The sequence below is a fragment of the Agelaius phoeniceus genome, chromosome 1, assembly GCF_051311805.1.
Source record: "Agelaius phoeniceus isolate bAgePho1 chromosome 1, bAgePho1.hap1, whole genome shotgun sequence".
Classification (NCBI taxonomy): Eukaryota; Metazoa; Chordata; class Aves; order Passeriformes; family Icteridae; genus Agelaius; species Agelaius phoeniceus.
In genome coordinates, this window is record NC_135265.1 from 64,258,966 (window position 1) to 64,278,225 (window position 19,260).

At 40.5% G+C, this 19,260-nt stretch overlaps 1 long non-coding RNA gene across 1 annotated transcript in view; it reads right to left on the minus strand.

Moving 5' to 3' along the window:
• Window positions 1-9,338: 9,338 nt before the first annotated feature.
• LOC143695781 (uncharacterized) overlaps window positions 9,339-19,260 on the minus strand; it is a 109,145-nt gene continuing 99,223 nt past the window's right edge. The window contains exon 3 of the long non-coding RNA XR_013185319.1: window positions 9,339-13,694. This is a non-coding gene — a long non-coding RNA (uncharacterized LOC143695781). The remainder of the gene's footprint in view (window positions 13,695-19,260) is intronic.

The window sequence follows — 19,260 nt, forward strand, 5'->3', positions numbered from 1 at the left end:
ATCACCTGTATCTTTAGGACAAAACGACAAAACTTTAGCCAGGTCACTGTTCTAGTGCTTGTAAAGTGTTTTACTGTGTGGGGCTTTTTTTGGTGTTTTTTTTTTTTTGGTTTGTTTTTTTTTTTTTTTTTAAGTCTGCTTGAATTTTTAACTGGCTTAATGTCATTTGGAACCTAACTTTTGCAATAGCATTTACAGAGTAGGGCACTAACTGCAACCCTGCCAAGTTGTTGCTTGGCAGTCACAATAATTCTACACTTACAGAGAGGGGAATGAAACATACAAATATTAAACCCTTGCATTGCAGTAATAAATCAGTACTAAATCAGCAATTGCAGTTTGTAACATTTTAACACTAAGCTATCCTGCCTTTGCATTTTGACATTTTGTCCCTATATCTCCCAGTTTGGCTTAAGGACAATATGTTTAAAATCTACATCTGGAATTCCTTCTGGCAGCAATTTTTAAGGAGCATCTACTTCTTTGGGGTAGGGTGACAAACCTCCCAAAACCAAACACAGAAAAGAATGTGTGCTGGTGTGACCATGGCCATCTTCTGACTCAGCAGTAACATGTGCGTCTTTCTCAGTGCAGTGGGTTTTTTCCAGTAACTCAGTGTACTGAAGGAATTCATCCTGGGACATTGGACAAGTGTTAACATTCATGTGGAGCAGAACAGCCTTTGATAGTGTCCCCTCTCTTTCACCATTTGTCCTTATTCTGAGCACCATTCATTCCACCAAACACTTATTCTGCCTGCCTATTTGTTCCCTGGAAGCAGAGCAAAGTATCCTTAACCAGCACCAAAACCTTGCATAAAGATTCCTTCAGCTGAAGAAATGACACACATTCTTATCACATCATATGTAAACAAAAGATAGGAGTAAGCTGTGATAAAACTGAAGTAACATAATTTAATACTAACAGTAATTATCATTACAATTATTATTAGGATTGTGTTGCAGCCTAGGCTGCACCAACACCAGGCACTGTTTTCCCACAGAACAAAAATGTGGGTAATTTCTGCCCTGAGGAGTTTACCTTAAAATTAAATGTTTTTTCTGAGGGCCTGAAATGCCATTAGTTACACATTTGGATTGTGGCAAGTGCAATGGGACCTAATTTAATTGCAGCCTTTTAGATATGTGTAATATAAATTTTAAATAATGTAATAATTGTAATAATTGTTCTGACGGGAGACAGTGCAAAACCATTTTTCTGTGTCTATAGGCTAGCAGTCCTTTTGGAAATTAGGGACTTTGGAACATGGAAAATGAGCTGAAGTGATAATTGAAGGAAGCAATAAAACACGAATATGCTAAAATAGGGGATGAACTTGTAGACTGTGTCTTTTGTAAAAGGAAAATATGCTTTCTCCAGAGCATTTTTTTCTCCACCTTGGGAAGAAATGCATATTTTAAACCATTGCTTGAGATTTCTGGATGTCCTGAGGAGACAAGGCTGCAGCAGTACAGAAGGACTGGAGTGCCAAAAGGACACAGGCCTTTCCCATCTCTGCTGGCTGCTTCTCAGAGGCAGCTCCAGATGGGCAGAGCCACTGCAGCAGCAGCACTGGCTCAAAGTGGCTTTCAGGGATGAGGGACACCAAAAGTTTTTTGAGGTGAGGAGGGCTTGAGAGGGAGCACTGTAGTTACCAGGTCTGTGGTATCTGGGGCACGCTCAGATTCACAATCTTCCTATTTCTATATATATATTTTTAACCACACTGCGCAGCTGCTGGCATAAGGAAAATCAAGTATGTGTACGTATATCCAGACTTGCAGCTGACCATTTAACAAAATAATTATCAGAAGTTTATAAAGGCTTCTACTCAAGTTTGTGGTGGGAGTGAAAGTACTGTTGAGCATTCAAAACTGTCAGAAAGCAAATATGACTACGATGGGGTTGACTTCCAACATGGCTAGGCTCATGGCCATCCTTCACCATGCACTGCTGTACTGAGATACCACAGCCACTGAAAACAAAGCTGGGAAGGATCCTGCTGGGAAACAGACAATCCCTGGGTTGGGCCATTACAGACATGTCCCAAGGTGTTTGTATTCACTGTGTGGGGCAGTGTAGATGCATCCCAAATCTAAACTCCTAATGGCCTCCTGTGACTACATGCCATCTCGAGGGAACACCTAAATTAAAAGGGCTAGTTAATATTTTTGATCCAGAAAGGGGTAGAATGATGTGGCAACATACAGAATTCACACTGTTATTAAATTTTGCTTACTGTTGAAAAGCCTCAGAGACAGTAAAGGGAAGCCTAACCTAAGGAGCTGAATAAACACCCAGGTAGACAAAGGGATTAATGCTGGGTTAGCATGACACTAGATGGCATATTTTGGGTCACTCATATAACCTAGTGGGGCCATAATCATGAGAGCAACTGCTCAGAAAAAAAGTCCTGGCATTACTGTGGAAAGCTCAGTGTGCATCACTGTTGAACAAAATGCTAGTTGGAAATTAAAAATCAGTCTGGAAATATTGTAATTCCCAAAGGTTGGTTATTTGGTACGGCATGAGTACTTTGTTCAGTTCTGGGAACAAGCTGCAAAATAGATACAGAAGATACAGAGATCATCTGGAGACAGGCAGTGCAAATGATTAGAGGCCGCAAAAGAAAATTTTGTATCTGGGTGGCACGAAGAAAGGACATGATAGAGCTTTATAGAAAATAATGAATGGCACAAAGAAGATAAATCCTACATTTCTAGGCACCTTTTTTTTCATAATTTAAGAACAAGAGTTCGTCCAGTGGAATTAAAAAGATATAAATTTGAAAGGGATGAAAGGAAATACTAGCTATTAAAGTGAAAGCATTCACTGTTACATGAGATTAAATTTGGAGAAAGGACTAGATTGTGTAAAACGTGTAAAGGGATAAAAGCATTAATATTTCAATGCATAAGCCTGTCATAAAGCCAGAGGGACAGGGAAAGAATCATTAACAGAAACTCATCTGTAGGCAAATTATTGAATCTCTTGAAGCTTCTGAAGCATTTACTGCTGATGGTTAAAGGGAGAAGCTATGACAACAAATACTAGTTGTCATCTTTCATTTGAGATGCAGATTAATATTTTTTATCCAGGAAGGACTAATGTCCCACAGCCACAGTCACCCATTTGTGCCTGAGTGAACATCTTCTCCAACTGCACACTCAGGTATTTCTTTTTCCACAGTTTGCCGAGGACAACACTGCTGGGAAACCACAAAATGTTCTTTTAAAACTCATTTGCATTAAACTCATTCCCTTCAGGGACTCGGGTATCGAAAGACACATCCACGTGACAAGTGCAGATCTGTATTTGTATGATCCATGATCTAAAAATCCTGCTAAGCACCCTCCCATTCCAGTTTGAAAACCCCTCGATTACTGGTGCTAGTAACTTGCTGTGTGTTCATACTCAACCCAGCTCAGGGGTACATTAAATATGTGACCAATTAGTGTTTCTTCAAACAGATGCAAACTCACTACGTAAAAACCAACAGAAGCTAGATTCTTCAGAGACAGAATGTTTCCATTAAAAAAAAAATCTTACAATCTCCAAACAACAAAATTTTCACTTCAAGCCTTGCAGCCATTAGTAACACGAAACTCCCAACTGGAGACATTAGAGAGTTTTTTTTTTCCCATAATAATATAGATTCCCCCATTTTAGATATGTATTTTTCAATTCAGTACAACAACATGCTAAATGTGCCTGGCAAAAAGAGTAGGGACTTCATATATCTTGGGAAAGATGACAATGTGACAAGAACACTCATATCCCAAGATGTTCAGCCAACTGAAAACTACTTCTACCTCACAGAGATTTACTTATATATAAACCCGAATTATGCTTAAATTTGAGAGTGAATTATGATGTGGTACAGAGCTCTACTACATCTGTGACATTCTGTCCTAGTTTCAGCCAGGACAGGGTTAATTTTTTTTGGTAGCCTGGAGAGGGGCACGGCCAGACCCTAATATTATTTGGTACCATCTTACATCATTGCCAGGGACTGGGGAAAGGGAATCTCTTTGATTCCAAGGAGAAGGGCATCCTTTTCCAATTGGGTGAGAAACATGTCAGGAAGAGCTGATCAGTATTTATTGTGGTTTTCCATGTAAACGGTTTCTTTGTCTTATGACTTTTGTTATTGATATTGTTGCTGTTACTGTTTGTTTTCTTATTTCATTGCTGTTTCCAGTAAATTGTCCTTACCTCAACCCATGATCTTTCCCTTCCATGCTTTCATTCAGAGGTAGGGAAAGGGGGAGTGAGCGGCATCATGGTTTTAGTGGGAATACTAAATTGGAGAATGCATTCCTAAACCACGATACCTTCTCACTCTTTTATAAGCTACATCACCCAAACAAATCCTCAGGCTCAAGCTCTTTGCTTAGTACATGGGAATCACAGTTTTCTCAACGCTTATTTGTGTGTTAGACCAGTCTGAATTGTTCAACTAGATGCACCAAACTACTACATTTCAACAGATTCAAAATGTGCCCATCTTTTCTTGCCTTACGTCAAAAGACCCAATTGGTGGTTCACAGAGGGAGTCTGTGCAGCAATTTGGTACCAGCAATGACTGTTCCCCTTCACATTTCCCATCTATATCACAAAATGTGATGGCACAGCCAAAGCAACCACAGAAAATGGTAACAATTGCATTTCAGTAGTCTTTTGCCACCAACACTATCTATATAATGTTTTGTTCTTTGTTGTTGTTGTTGTTTTTTAGAGTCAGGATGAATTTTCATTAAAATGTTGATGAACAACTACATACCCCACCCTGCCCCAAGCAACAGTAAGGAGGAAAACAGCAATCTAGTAGTAGCTCAGCTTTCTCTGGGATGTGATTCTGTGTCTATCAGTGGCATGACAGTGAAAGCATTCACATTATGATAGGTCACAGGTTGGACTCTATGATCTCAAAGCTCTTTTCCAACCTTGTTGATTCTTTGATTCTGTAAAGTTTGAAAAGATCAAACCAAGAAAAACAAACCAAGAAAATGAAACACTGCAGCTTCTAGGTTTAAAGCCCCAAAAAATGAGAAGCCAAAGACACTGTAGCTTTTCCTTTCAACTTCCTCCTTATTTGAATATATTATTTTCTATATTCCTTTCACACAAAGGAATTAATGATGCATGTAGTAAGAAGGCCACTGCAGGCAGAATAGGCTGAATTAATGTTCTTGCATTGCTAAGATCTGTAAGCCTTAATAGTAACTTTAATATCTGAATCAATGATTTACCATTAATGATTACTATCCTAAAACCAATTTTGTGTATAATAAATATAGATCTTACGTGAAATGTTGCTTGCCTTGTAGAAAAAAAACCCAAATCCCAAACATTAAATTATCTTATGGTAAAAGTCAATTGGAGAGCCAAAGTGAAAAATGAAAACAGATTAAAATTTTTGGATGAGAAAGTGACTCCAGGATTTGAAGGGAACTTGAATAAAATGGAAGCAATTCAGAAAGATAGGCTTTTATTGGGGAAAAAAGTTTTCTAATATTATTTATCATTGAAAGAAGTCAACTGGTACAATGTAAATTTTGGAGGTTTGCTTCACTCCAATTTACCTGATAAGCACAAAACATAAAATCTGCTTTTATTTCTCTAATCAAAAAGTCTAAGAGTGGTTTAGGTCTTCACTCTTCTACAGCTTGTGGTGAGTGCTTAGTATAGATCAGTCATAGAGAGGTTTTACTTTCCAGCTCCAGTAATGAGGGTTGTATTTAGGGTTGTACACCACAGTGGAGATCTGTAATGTGGAAGGAAGAAGAGAGTAGCTGTTTGAAATAGAACCACATGCAAACAGAGAAATATTTCCTAGGACTTGTGCCATTGCGACGGACAGATATCCTATTCCATGCTGGTGGTGCTCTACCAAATAAAATTTGGGTAAACCTGGTGGAAGGCAAACTCCTGAAAAGCTGATAACTCTTTTGCCAAACAAAAGTTATTTTGAAGTGGATACAGCTGTTGAGAATAAACAGGGAATGGAGTGGCTTCCTTTAGGTGGATCAAAAATAAGGAATCTGCACTTATGGGACATGGGGACATTTGGTTTTATTTTGAATCTTGTGTTTTTTCCCCTGTGGGTTCTCTGGAACTGCTGGTAGCAAATAACATTCCATATTGCACCCAAACTGTTGCATTGTAAACATGAAAGAATTTAATTTAGAAAATAGAATGTTTTCATCTATACAAAGTAATGTCTGACTCTATTTGAGAAAAAAGACAAAAAACTACAACAAACAACAGAAAGTTCTGAAAACTACTTGTTATAGGATGCCTCATCTTAAAACATAATATGGCATCTGACATGTCACTTATGGGTTTGATGTTTCACTGTCAGGTTGGAGAGACAAGGCTATTTTTTATGACTTCATGCATGGCACTTTTAGCTTAGGTGGGTGATAAGCTTTGATAACTGCACTGGTTTGCAAGTTTCAGGGAACACTTTAATCATCAGTGGGAAAGTTTCACTGCTGTGGATGACACCCAAGGTGGAGGGATACCCATAGGGTAAAGGAATGGTGAAACACACCCCTGCACAATTTTATACTGAAGAGTTAGAGAACACATGATTTAATACCTATCGGTTCCTGCACTTGAATTCTCACTGCCTATAGTCACATTGATTTTGCCTGTATCAATACTGGCTAAGACTGTGGCATATGTCCTACCCAGCTGCAGCTGGAAATCCACTGGGCTCTTAGCAAGCAACACATTCCCCCATTTTTGCTGTAGGGATAGTTGGCATTGACAAATCACTTCCTAAGCTTCCAAAGAGCCTAGCTGGTGGTAGAAAAATGTGTTAGTCCCAATACACCACTCTTTTTATTTTGGTCTTATATAAAGCATAAAAGTCAGGTGTGTTCAAAATGCTGACATCTTGAAGGAGAAAGAAGAAACAGGAGGAGGGACAATTTGTCATAGACATAACCAATTTTTCTAATTGCATTTCCACCACTTTTGCCATCATGTCCTGACTTTTTGAAAAATGTATAATAAAATTACTACTTAATTGAAAGGAAGAAATACTAATAAAAACAGACATTACACAAAGTACCTTGTCATAAAGTACCTAAAAGGGATAGTGAATTCTGGTTTTCCTTTTTAGTGTACTCTAATCCTAGATAGGATAGGATATATATATATATATATATATATATATATATTCCTAATGGGAATAAATCCTGACTAATTTATAAATATTTATTTTAAAATCAGCCTACAGGGTTATAGAGTATTATAAGATATTTATTTAGAATACTGTGAATCTGGAAATCTGATTCAGTATCATTTAAAGGGAAATTCCACACTTTGGTAATAAAGGGAGAAATTGCTTTCAGGAGATGCATTTTAACATTTTAAAGGACAGTTCCAATTTTTGAAAGCAGCTTAGAGGATTGAAATACTGGAGGAAGCTTCAGAGGGGATTAATTGACAACATGCAGGTGAATGGGTCAATTACACAAACAATCTGATTTAATCAGAGGGCTTTACTGTTTTGCACTTTGACAGACTAATAAAGAAGTTTATCATATCCTGTAGGTGCCATCAGACACTTTGGCCTGCTACAAGCACGTTGTAATTGCACTTGAAAGATTTTCTACAGTGATTATTATATATAGAGAAGTTACAATGAAAGGTTTTTTTCTGCAAGGGATAATCAAAGCTATATCTTTTTCTCTGCTTACTCCCTTTGCCTGTGAACACATCAATAACACATTTAAATATTTCAAGGTCAGTGGAGTTAAGCTGACTTTGGAGAAAAATGTGATAATGCTGCAGGCCATCATACTTGTAAGAATTTTTATATAGTTCAAGTGTTTGCTTAGCTACTCCAAAGCCCAGGAGGCTGGGTATGTAGTGAAGATGGAATGACACAGGGCATTACAAATCTCTTGGCAGATAACACAGGGTTTTACGCAGAATATGTGTCAAGCATTTCATAGGTATCTGTGTAGCTGTTTTCCTGATGAGGTGGTGAAGTGGCATTTCAGGAACATCCTCAGTGAATGCTACAGAACTGCAGTTGTACATATCCATCTGTGCACTTTTTACAGGCATGATTACAAATCAGGATGATACATACGCTTCCTGAGATTGCCCATCCAAGCAAGATAACCAAAAGAGAAGAATTTGCTAATTTTCCCCTGCACACCTGCAGTATTAAGGCTACAAAATGAAACATGCAGCTTCTTATTCAAAATACGTCTTGAAAACCAAGACCTCTATTACAATGAAAACTGGCAGAATCTGGAAATGTTTCTAGCAATGAACAGCTGGTGTGATCAGCTGTAAAATTTTCTAGAAGCAGTACTGAAAATGCTATTTTTTTTTCCTTTGTAAGCAGCATTAGTCTTTGCCTGACTAGACTCTAGTAAGGCTACATAGGGTGTTGTTGCCACCTAGAGTCAGTTCATCAAAACAGAAGTTCTGCATGCCTTTTTTTCCTCTCAGCTTAAAGCAGAAGGAATCCTCCAAGATGCCCAGATACCTCTTATCACCCTGTCACTTAGCCCTGTTTTCTTTTCAGTACAAAAAGACCCACCACTCAGAAAAACCCCAAATTCAAAATCTAAAAATCATAGAGGTGTGTTTCCAACAAGTTGCCTACCTCTATGTGGATTTGTGGAGAATGCGGGGCAGCCTGTAGCCTTACTTTCATCAGGGTCTGCAGAGAGACCCCTTGCACCTGTCAGTGATCTTGTCCTTTGAAGATGGAAGGACACCTCTGGCCTCTTCAATTAACCAGAACTAAAACAAAACTAACTAACTGAGGAGTGACAAGTGCAGGGGATGCTGTGCCAAGGCTAAATGTGGAGCTGCTGGGAGCTGCTGGGCTGCTTTGCTGGTGGATAATCAGGAGTTAGGACCCCCATCCCATCCCATCCCATCCCATCCCATCCCATCCCATCCCATCCCATCCCATCCCATCCCATCCCATCCCATCCCATCCCATCCCATCCCATCCCAATCTCCCCTTTTTTTTTCTTTAAACCAAACATATCATTGGTTTTGGTCACACAGAGATACACAGGGTCAGGAAGAAAATGAAATGTGGAGATGAAAACTGGTGGAAAATAAAAGTCCCAGTGAAGGTTCAACAACAGGTACACATTCGCAACTCTTATGTACGTAGAGTATCCACTTCTACACTGGACAATTAAACTTTTACTTCTGAAACAAAATCAGTTTATTAGCTTCTTTATTTTATTCAGATTTATTCCCAGACTAGTTGGAAAACAGAAATTGAACAGAATTTTGACAAAGATCCCAGTATTATTCTTACTGCTCTCTCTTATGTCCATTTTTAGTAATCTTTACTAGAAAAAGAGCTCCAAACATGAGCTTTTGTAATCCTTGGGTGCTTGACCAGACATTTCACAAAGATAACTCCTTGACTCAAAACTTTAGAAAGGTAAAATATCAGGACAGATAAGTAATGAGGGTGAAGTGGTGGTGGAAAAAGTTAGGAAGTCATCTCAGTAGAAATTCACATTTTCCAAATGCATGGGAAAAATATTACAGATCTGTATTGAGAAACTGTATATAAAAGTAGAAAACCAAGGGCTTATGAAAAATATTGGTTCCATCAATTTCTTCAGGCTGAATATGCTTTTCAGAGCAGATTTAGAATTCTGCCAGCTGAGATCATTTTTTATTGACATTTATTGCTCAGAACCATCAAGAATGATTTATAATATAAATTTTCTGCTTTCACCACCAGTAAGAAATGTCTCAGTCATGGCATACGTAGCTATGTATTGAAATAGTTTTGACATTTCTAAATTCATGTAATTCTGCTTTTTTGTGGAGGGAAGTTGACATTTTCACCAGCCACTGTAGACAAATATTCTGTTTTCTCCTGGAAATATGGTTAGGCTTCCTATGACTTGTAATTCCCCATGTCCATTTAAGAAAACCACTCACACTGACTAGCTAACTGTTGCTCAATCTTTAGATGAATAGCAATAAAACTCTTCCTGAAAAAAAAAGGATTTAGTTTTCTTTCTACCTTCATCCCCCCTCAAACTGCCCATTCCCTTTCTGAAAATAAGCAAAGTGGGATTTTTAGTTTAGGATACAGTTTTTGGAATAATCTGTGAAGAGAGATCATAACAAACAAATATATCCACTGCTTGTTAGGGTGGCTTTGTCATTTTGAACGTTTGTGACTCATTGGTTTCTCTTCTGCTTTTGAAATACACAGAGTAAACTGCAATACCCAGACCAATTCAGAGGGTGAGGAGGGAACACAAGGAGCTTTTCAGTAATTCCTCCTGGCCATACACAGTGACAGATCACAGCTTTTATTTCATGGATCTGTTTTTACTACTCTGCTCAGGGCCAGCATGGGCCATTACAAAGGGAGGATTTTTTACTGACATAATTGGCACAACTCCCTGAGGCAACCAAGCCTCCTAAGGAAGAAAGAGAGTTCTTGTCCTTGTCATGAGCACCATAATTTTAAACCAATGGCAATGAGATTAGTTAGATGAGGTGTTTTACAATAAGAGTATGGTGACCCACAAATATGACAATGCCATTTCAGACTTTAATTGGAAAGAATCTTAAGTCTTGTGAGAAATGTACTTCTTAGAAGGGCAGATCTGTAGGCATGGCTGGTAGTGAAAAGCACTCAACTTGTAATTCTGCATTGAAAGCTGCCAGACCAATTTATTGAAAGACTTGGAATTTTCCAAATTATTCTGTACTGTATGTTGAAAACCAGCTGCTATCCTCCAGAGGACACCAAAGCAAATTTTTTCATAACTTGTGTTTCAGTATTTTGTAAAATTTAAATAAAAATAAGTATAACTACTTTACAGTTCATTTTATAAGCCTTCATTACCAAAATTGAGAACTCATAGAGCAGTTTGTTTGGCTGGTTTGCTGAGGAAGATTGACCTTTGGCTCAGGTGTGCTCTCTAGAGTGTATTTAATCTGCCTCATAGAAAACATTCAAGCAGCATCTGTTCTTTCTCAAAAATGCATGAACAAGTAAACCAAAACTCAAATCAATATAAAATGTAGATCTCATTACATTTTAAATAGTCCTAAGGAGAAATTACTCACAAATGTTTATATCTAAACCTTGAACTTGCCTGAGAAACAAATACTTTCACAAACAATAAGGCTTTTTTGCTATTGAGAAACTCAACATGAATAAGAGTAGCAACCTCTGCATATTCAAGTCTCAAAGAAGGGAAAAAGGGACAGAATGAGAGGGGATTTAATTTATAAAATGTTGGAGAAGAGAAACATGATAATTGCAACTTTGAAAGATCTAGAATTTGACTTGCAAAGCAAAACCCTTAGTCTCTAAGGAATACTTATGTAAGCCCTCCTGCCAAATCCTGACCCTTCTATCACTCCTTCCCAGAGAAGAGCATCAAGGCATGAAGTCTAAGCAATGGCCACTTCCTTATGAGCTCCTTTACCTTCTCAGGCTGTTAGTGAGGAAGACTTGTGCAGAAATGAAACATAATCCTCATAATGGTATCCATTTCCCTGATTTTAATGTGATTTAAAAATCTGTGTTTTTATAAACTCAAGTGCTTTCTTAATAGGATAATGCTTTGTGTATGTCTCTGTCAACACTCATACTAACAACTAGCAATTCCTAATAACTTCTGAATCCATTGGGCAATTTCAGCTAACATTAATAGAGGAAGAGTGATTTCAAAAATATCAAGTTCCTAGCAGTTTTGTGGAAATAAGTGGCTAAGGAGGGGAAAAGAATGCATTAATGCTCCCCATGAAGTGCAGAGGTAGAAGCTCACCCTTTATTAAATGGGTGATTATCTCCCTGAGCAGCAGCCATTAGTTGTGATTCTCCTGGGACTATTTGCCATTTATTAGCTGCTCCTCTTAGCATGTGAAGGGATTGCTGTAGTCAGAGGAAAAGCAAATTTCCAGAAGCAGTCCAAAGCTGGCACCAGGTGTAAGGCTGGCATCTTTTTATGCTCTGCAGTTGTCATTTGCTCCGTGGATATTCAGAGAACATGACCATGGTAACAACGAGGAATTTGATTACAGGAATTAAGCTTAGTTTTGCATCTCATTTGCTGGAGTACTTTTTTCTCCAGTTCCTTAATACGAGCAGAGATGATCAAAAGTCTCAGACTTGGCCAATGACATTGTCAGGATCCCAAGGGCACCACCAGTCCTGCTTGTGCTCCAACTGCCCTGGGCTCCCCCAACTCTGACCAGGGGCCAGGACCCCATTTCAACTCCTCTAGGGCTCTACCCCACCATGACCAGGGACCAGGATCCTAAATTGTGAATCTCTGTCCCAGAAATGTCACAGCAGACCCAGCCTCCAGTCTCCCCACAGCTCTGCCCTGCCTGGCCACAGGCCCATTTCCATCCCCATGGAGACGCTGGATGCCTGGGACCAGGGCTGGGGCTGCCTCTCCTCAGGTTACCCTGCTGCTGCCACCCTGGGATTTCTCCTTACCCACCCCTTGTTGCACCCTGATGGCTACTCTATAAAACTACCAGTGCTCTTCTCTGAACCATGCCACAGGGTCACTTCCCACCTGTACCACTCAGTCTGGCATTCAGCTCCCTAGAGGAAAGGAGACACCACAAGGACAAGCTTACAGGGCTTCTGGAAACCTTCTCCAATGCCTTCTGCAAGCTAGGGGGCAACAAAGGAGTTAGTGAAAAGCAGAGAGAAGGATGTGTAAAGACAAGAAAATTGGATAAATTGGTGTCAAGGCTGTCCTGGTGATCTCTTGGCCACTTTTGGTGCTTGTCTGGTTAGACTCTGGTATCTTGGGAGGTTTCTGACCTCAGCAGGTCACCTCTTCAACTAAACCTTATAGGGATCAAGAAGAAGATGTCTTGGCCACCACAGTCCACCTCCTAGTAAACTGAATTAGCCACAGACACCTCAGTTATGTCAATATATCAGTCTGTGCCTATGTGTGGGCACATCACTACTTGTGACAAGTCAGTGACAGGGCAAAAACATATGGTAATGGGTGAACAACTTGGATTGGGAGCTTCTTAAATCACCTCAGCATGAACCCCCGGAGCCTGAGAGTCAGGGCTCCCAGGACATAGGTCACTTTGGTATCTTCACACATTTGTCACTCCTTCCTCTTCTAAAAGGCCGTCAGGTTATCTCTGCCCACTCTGCCATCTAGTTCTATTACAGGAGTTGCACTTGTCACAGCTCTAGTGAAAACTTTCCATTTTTCATTTCTCCATTTCTCACTGCTCATCCTCCCACGACACGTCGTCACCTGTTTCCTCAGCCTCCCCCTCAAGAAACAGTGGTTCCCCTTTCCATTCCTTCTGTGCATCAGCAGGGTTGCAAAAGTTTTGCTGATGACAGCTTGTGAGCAGAGCCTAGGCTGAAGGAATGAGGGAGTCTGTAGGAGCTGAATGTCTGGAAAAGTGTCCTACTACTTTGAAGAAAGTGGTTCCCAGAGACTTTATGGGAACTCTCGTGAGTGTGCTCCCTTGTCTAGATGTCCTTGTCCCTCCCCTCCAGGCAAGCTACGCTCCATTCTAGGCTACCTCCCACAAAGCTGCTGTTCCAGTGGCAGCTACACACATGGTGCTTCACAGTCTTTGTTGGGTGTTGCTGCTCTCCATTTTGCTGGGTCTTGTTTTCTTCCATGAGTGCGGAGCTCTCAGGCAGTAGATCTTTTCTTTGAAAGCTAAAACAGAATGAAGGAGCAACTGTCAGTATACAGAACAAATATAACCAAAAGGAATGAACCTGTTCATGGAATTCAACCACAGCAGTGTTTATAGTATAAGATCCCTTGTTTCCAAGTCACCATTTCTGACTCCTTTGGAATGCCTCTGCCCAGGGCAGTTGAATGAAAGTATTTGTAAGAATGTCCTAAAAAAATGAAGATCCAAAATGTACCAGAGGGCAAAGCAATGTAGCAGTATATTCCAATATCCCTTCCACTTCTGCGTCTCTGGATGTCAGTGACAAGGAATAAGAGAGAAACCAAAGACTCACCATGGGATCAGACCAAGTCCAGATCAGTGGTGCTGGGTGACATAAAAGGAGATCTGCCAGAGGAGGAGTTTTGCCTGTCCCCTTTGTTTAGGCATTTGAATGGCTCCTCCCTCAGGGATCTGTGCCTGGAGCTGGGTACAGAACCCATCAGCAATGGCTGTTTACAGAATGATTGGGCAAGGAGTTCTCAGTTTGCTCCACTGACCACTGTGAATCATTTCCGTGCATAGGCAAGGCAATGTGCATCCAGTGCAATTAGCCCAACATCCCAGTCCTTTGGGCCATGACACCTGAACTACAAGATTTCAGGGTAACACACAGATGCACTGACAATCTCTTTGGGATCATCACTCAACAGACCTATCTCCAAGCTGATCCCAAGCTGCTGAAGTGGGGAAAGGCTCTGTGAGTGGCAGTCTCATCTGGGGGAGGGACAGAAATGATCTCATGTCTTGAGGCCACATTCACTTTTGCAGTGAGTTTTGAGGAAGACACAGTAGTAGATGACCCGTGATGCTCTGTCAGGCATACATCCATGTGGTTTTGTGATACCAAAAAGAACTGTATGGTGATTAGGCTGCTGGATGTAATACGTGCTTGCTGGATGATATGGAAAATCTGCGCAGGCTTTTGGAGGAGGCTTGAGAAAATCTCCAGACACAGTGTATGGAGCAAAGGCCTCAAGAAAGAAGGAGACAGTTTTGGGGGCAAAATGGGTGCAGTCAGATGGTAATCTGGAGGCCAGGAGTTCCATAGTAGCTTCATCTGAAATGCCTCCAATACCATGAGCAGAGCTGAACTGGGAGAACCAGAGACAAGCTGTCAATGCCTGGCTACGAACCAGCTGAAGACGAAGGATTTGAACTTGTAAGAAAAAGGGAAAACTTTAATTATGCATGAATCAGATTCAGGTAAACTAAAATAAAACCAGTGGTGACACCTAAAAAGATATTAGGAGATTTTTTTAGAGTGAAGGAAGCGAGAAGCTGGCAAGTGCTAAAACATGATGCAGGATGGCACATATTCAGAGCAGGTAGTCAGGAAAAGTTTATCCTCTGCTGAATAACAATAATTTGGTGAAATTTTAAAAGGGAGAACAAAGAATAACCAAACAAGAAGAATCTCATAGTATAGCAAAAGAAAAAGCAAATATGCATTTTTTATGAAAGCTAGAGGTCTAACAAACAAGATGACTTTAAACAGAAACTGGATGGGAAGAAGACAGTTGATCAGATGCTTTAGAATTGGGGTACAAAGCATAAAAATAGACACAGAGGAGGCAGAAGCAGCAGAGAAGTGGTAACATATATTAGAGAAACCTTTGTGCCAAATCAAAGTAACATGCTAATTTTGTTTACAAGCAGCTCAAAACCTATATAGCCTGACATTTCTGGCCTAAGTCAGAAATATGCCATATCATATTAGCATTAAATCAAATGTCTGTATCTATTACATGCTGAGAGAGATCGGAGTTGCTGACAAAGCAAGAAATGCAACCATAGTGGCAGGTATCAATTTCCTACTTGTATATTGGATAAATGTCACACAGGGGATTGATGCTGCATAAAATGAAAATATTGTTTCTGCATGAAAGGGCATACAAAATAAGGTACTTTTATATTAGCTCAGAGAACCATGCTGAACCTGGTTCAAAATGCCCCTGCTCAACATACTTAGGGAACAAAACCAAAAAAAAAAAAAAAAAAGCCCAGACTGCAATAGAATTATGTAAGAACAAGGAATTTTGTTAAAAATAAGCTAAAATGGATGCCTAAAGGCTAAAAAGTTTGCCTGGTGGCTATTTAAACAGAGTGTGTAGGAATACATTTTTTCTCTCCTCTGTGTATGGACAAAGACTTCGGAAAAGTAAAGCTGACACAGTTAACAGCAGGATAAAGGAATTTATTAGAAGCAGAAGACTTTCTTCACAAAATAGAAGTTGTGTCCAAGAACAGAAAATAGAAAGGATCATAAACTCTGGCAAGTTAAATGAAAACCACAACAAGGTCATCCATATAGAAACCCAGCAACAATTTCTGAATATATAAAGGTCCATCAGTAAGGAGTCTGAAAGAAATTAAGGTATCATGGGACAACAGAAGAAGCCTTCATGTGAATAAACTATTAAAAAAGGAGGGTAAATGGCCATCATCCACATTTGAGGGAGGTCTCTAGTGATGCTTGAGGGGGTTTTGTTCTAGGGCTCCTGCTGTTTAACCTATTTATAAATGAACTGAAAAAGAGGGCATATGGTGAGAAGACAATTTGGCGAAGGCACAAAGTTATTACACATAGTAGGGGAGAGTTGCCTTAACTCGTTTCAGACTAGATGAGAATTCTGTTGAGGTGTCAGCCCATGTCTGCACTCATCTCATGCTCTTCAAAAAGCCTGGAGAAAGCCAAATGATCATGAGAGACAGCAAAAGAAGGAAGAAAGGCAAATCAATGTCAAAAGGTAAGGAATGTACAGACAGGGAACCAGAGGAGGATGCACTCCACCTTGAAAGCATCTGAGGAGCCAGCGGACAGTTTTCACTGATGCTGTGCTGGCAGAATTCAGAGGAAAAGGGAATGGATATAGGCACCATGGTCACCAGCACTCTTCATGAGGCTTCCTCTTTCTTCTGCTGGGGATGGTGCGGGAAGTTGATCAGGAAATCCCATGACTCAGAGGGACCACAGATGAGGAAGGTATTAAAAAAAAACCAAACAAGAAGTCTGGAAGATGCCAGGAGAGGGGCCACAGCTTGGCACAGTTAGTGTGTGTACATGGCTGGGTCCCTGGATGGCACACAATGGTCAGGGCATCCTGTAAGGCTTGCTGTCAGCACAGGCTGCTCCCAGGAGTAGCTCATGACTTGCATTCCCTGTGGGCCATGGAATTAGCTAGGAGTACAAGGTGACCTACTGGGATCCCTAACTTCTTCCAGTGTAAGAAGTCCCATAGAATGTGTCTAGGGAAGTTGTACAGCCAAGAGAATAGAGAGGAGCTCCAGAAGGAGTAAACATTTCCACAGCATGATTTAGGGGCAGACATGCTGAACTTAGGCCTCTAGTAAAACAATGCCCAGCTGGGTGTAGCAAGGAGATGCAAGATCCAAGGAGAACCTCTACAATGCAGGGACTATATGGAAACAACTGAGTAGAAATGTCAGGAGCAATAATCTGCTCTTTACCTTCTGGTGAAGACAGCAGGGATGACCCCACATGTAGGGCAAACAATGAAGAGTACACTGAAATCTGCAAAGATTTCTCTGCAAGATGTCCCCAGGCCTGGTGAGACAAGCACCATCTACCAAACTGATGAAAAAAGAGGATCCAGGGCCCTGTTAAAAATGAGATTTCAATGTGTATCTCCAGTGGATACTGAAGTTTGAATACAGCACCTTGGGCTGCTTGGCTACCTGACAGCTCACTGCCTGCTGCTGCAAACAGCAAAGATGCTGGACTAGGTGCAGCTTCAGTACAGCCTTATCCTCATTCTTACAGTCTTGTGTATAGACTTGTGATAATCTCTTGCTCCCTTCTTGCCTAAAGGCAATTCCTAAGCTCCCAGATCAACACTATTTAAAGAGGTTTCTGATTTTGGATGCCTCCATTTTGGATCTGTTCCTTCGGTCGCACTTCAATTTCCACTTGAGTATGCTTAATTCCTACTTTGACAAACAGGGCTGGCACATCTCAAATGGCTCACTCCAAAGTCCAGGCATTTCAGAGGACTGCCTGTTTGTGTATAATTAATTGGGTGTTATTTATTGAGCTGGCAGCAGCAGACAGTCTGTAGTACAAAGCTCTGTTCTCCCCACCAGGTCACAGTTCCAGTGTTTTGGTTTCTCAGTACTGCTGGATCATTACTGTTTAAATAGCAAAGGCAGTCCCTGACCCAACATCTACCATAAAGGGGCAGAGAAGAGAACTTGTCCTTAAACTTTCCTCACTCCAGTTTGTGAGTAATCTACATACCTCTCATTAACTGCAGCCTGGGAAGTCTCAGTTGCTTTTACTTGCTGGTGTGGGCAGCATCAAGATCAAGGCATAACAGGAAAATACACGCTGTGGCTGCAGCTCTGCTGGACCCCTAAAAATACATGACTGCTCTGCTTTTGTGCCTGTGGATTCTTCTGTCACTGTTCCATAGCTGACATTGCAATGTTACACACAGTATGTTATTTAAAAAACAGTTGTCTGCTAAAACATATAGCAAAAGGCTTCCAGTTTTGCTAGCTGAACTGAAGCAGACAATTTTTATTGCTGCACAGGAGATTAATAATAATAAACAACCCTCTTCACCAGAGACTTTACAACAGACATGAAGCACGTGGATGGACCTTATTCACAGCAGGAGCTTAAATGAGGTGGAACAAATGATATTTGATAATCATATCCTAAATACAGAAAAATCTGTGCCTTGAGAAAAATGCTAAATGCTGTTTTGACACCATTGTCTTAACCTTTAAACTTTCATTGTGGAGAGCTCTGTATTCCTTGTAGAGACCTAAGGTTCTGGGTTTTCTTAAATGCTGTGCTTCCTGATGAAGCACCCGGGAGAAAACACATGAAATAAGCATTCTTGTATATTTTGCAGCCTGGAGTGAGAATATTTTGCACACACTGGAGTGAGAAATCAGGAAAACTCTGCTCCACTAGGGATGAGGGATGTAGTACCTACCTGGTTTGAGGAAACAGGATACGAGTTCATGAACAGCATTTCCAAGGCTCTATCAACAGTGAAAAAAAATATACAGTCTTGACTTTTTAACCTTATCCTATGAATCCACCCCACATCCTTGTGCTTCTAGCCTCATTTCCCACAGAGAATGAAATTTCTGTGATCATACCATCTGGCTGTCTATCAGCCAGTATGTTCTGAACCTGCTTTCTATCAAACTGACAGAGGGATCGAGGCTCAAAGAGAATTAAGTGTCTATGAAATTCACGAAAATCAGCAGCTGGGTCAAAGATGAGGATCCAAATGAGCGCCCTTGCTAAGGGAAAGGTGGGCAGAAGGCAGCAGTTTTACACACTGCTTGCTAATGTCAGTCATCACGTGTGCAGCTCTGCACTCAGCAGAGCAGATGCTGCTCCTTCCTCAGTGAGATCAAGGTCTCAGCGCTGCTGTGGTGAGTGCTGCAGGCCAGGGGAGGAGAGCAAAAGGCAACAGGACACCCTGCACAAAGGCAGGTCTCACTAGGCCAACAGAACAGAGCATTTCATGATAAACTTCCACTTATTCATGTAACTGCACAGCTCCT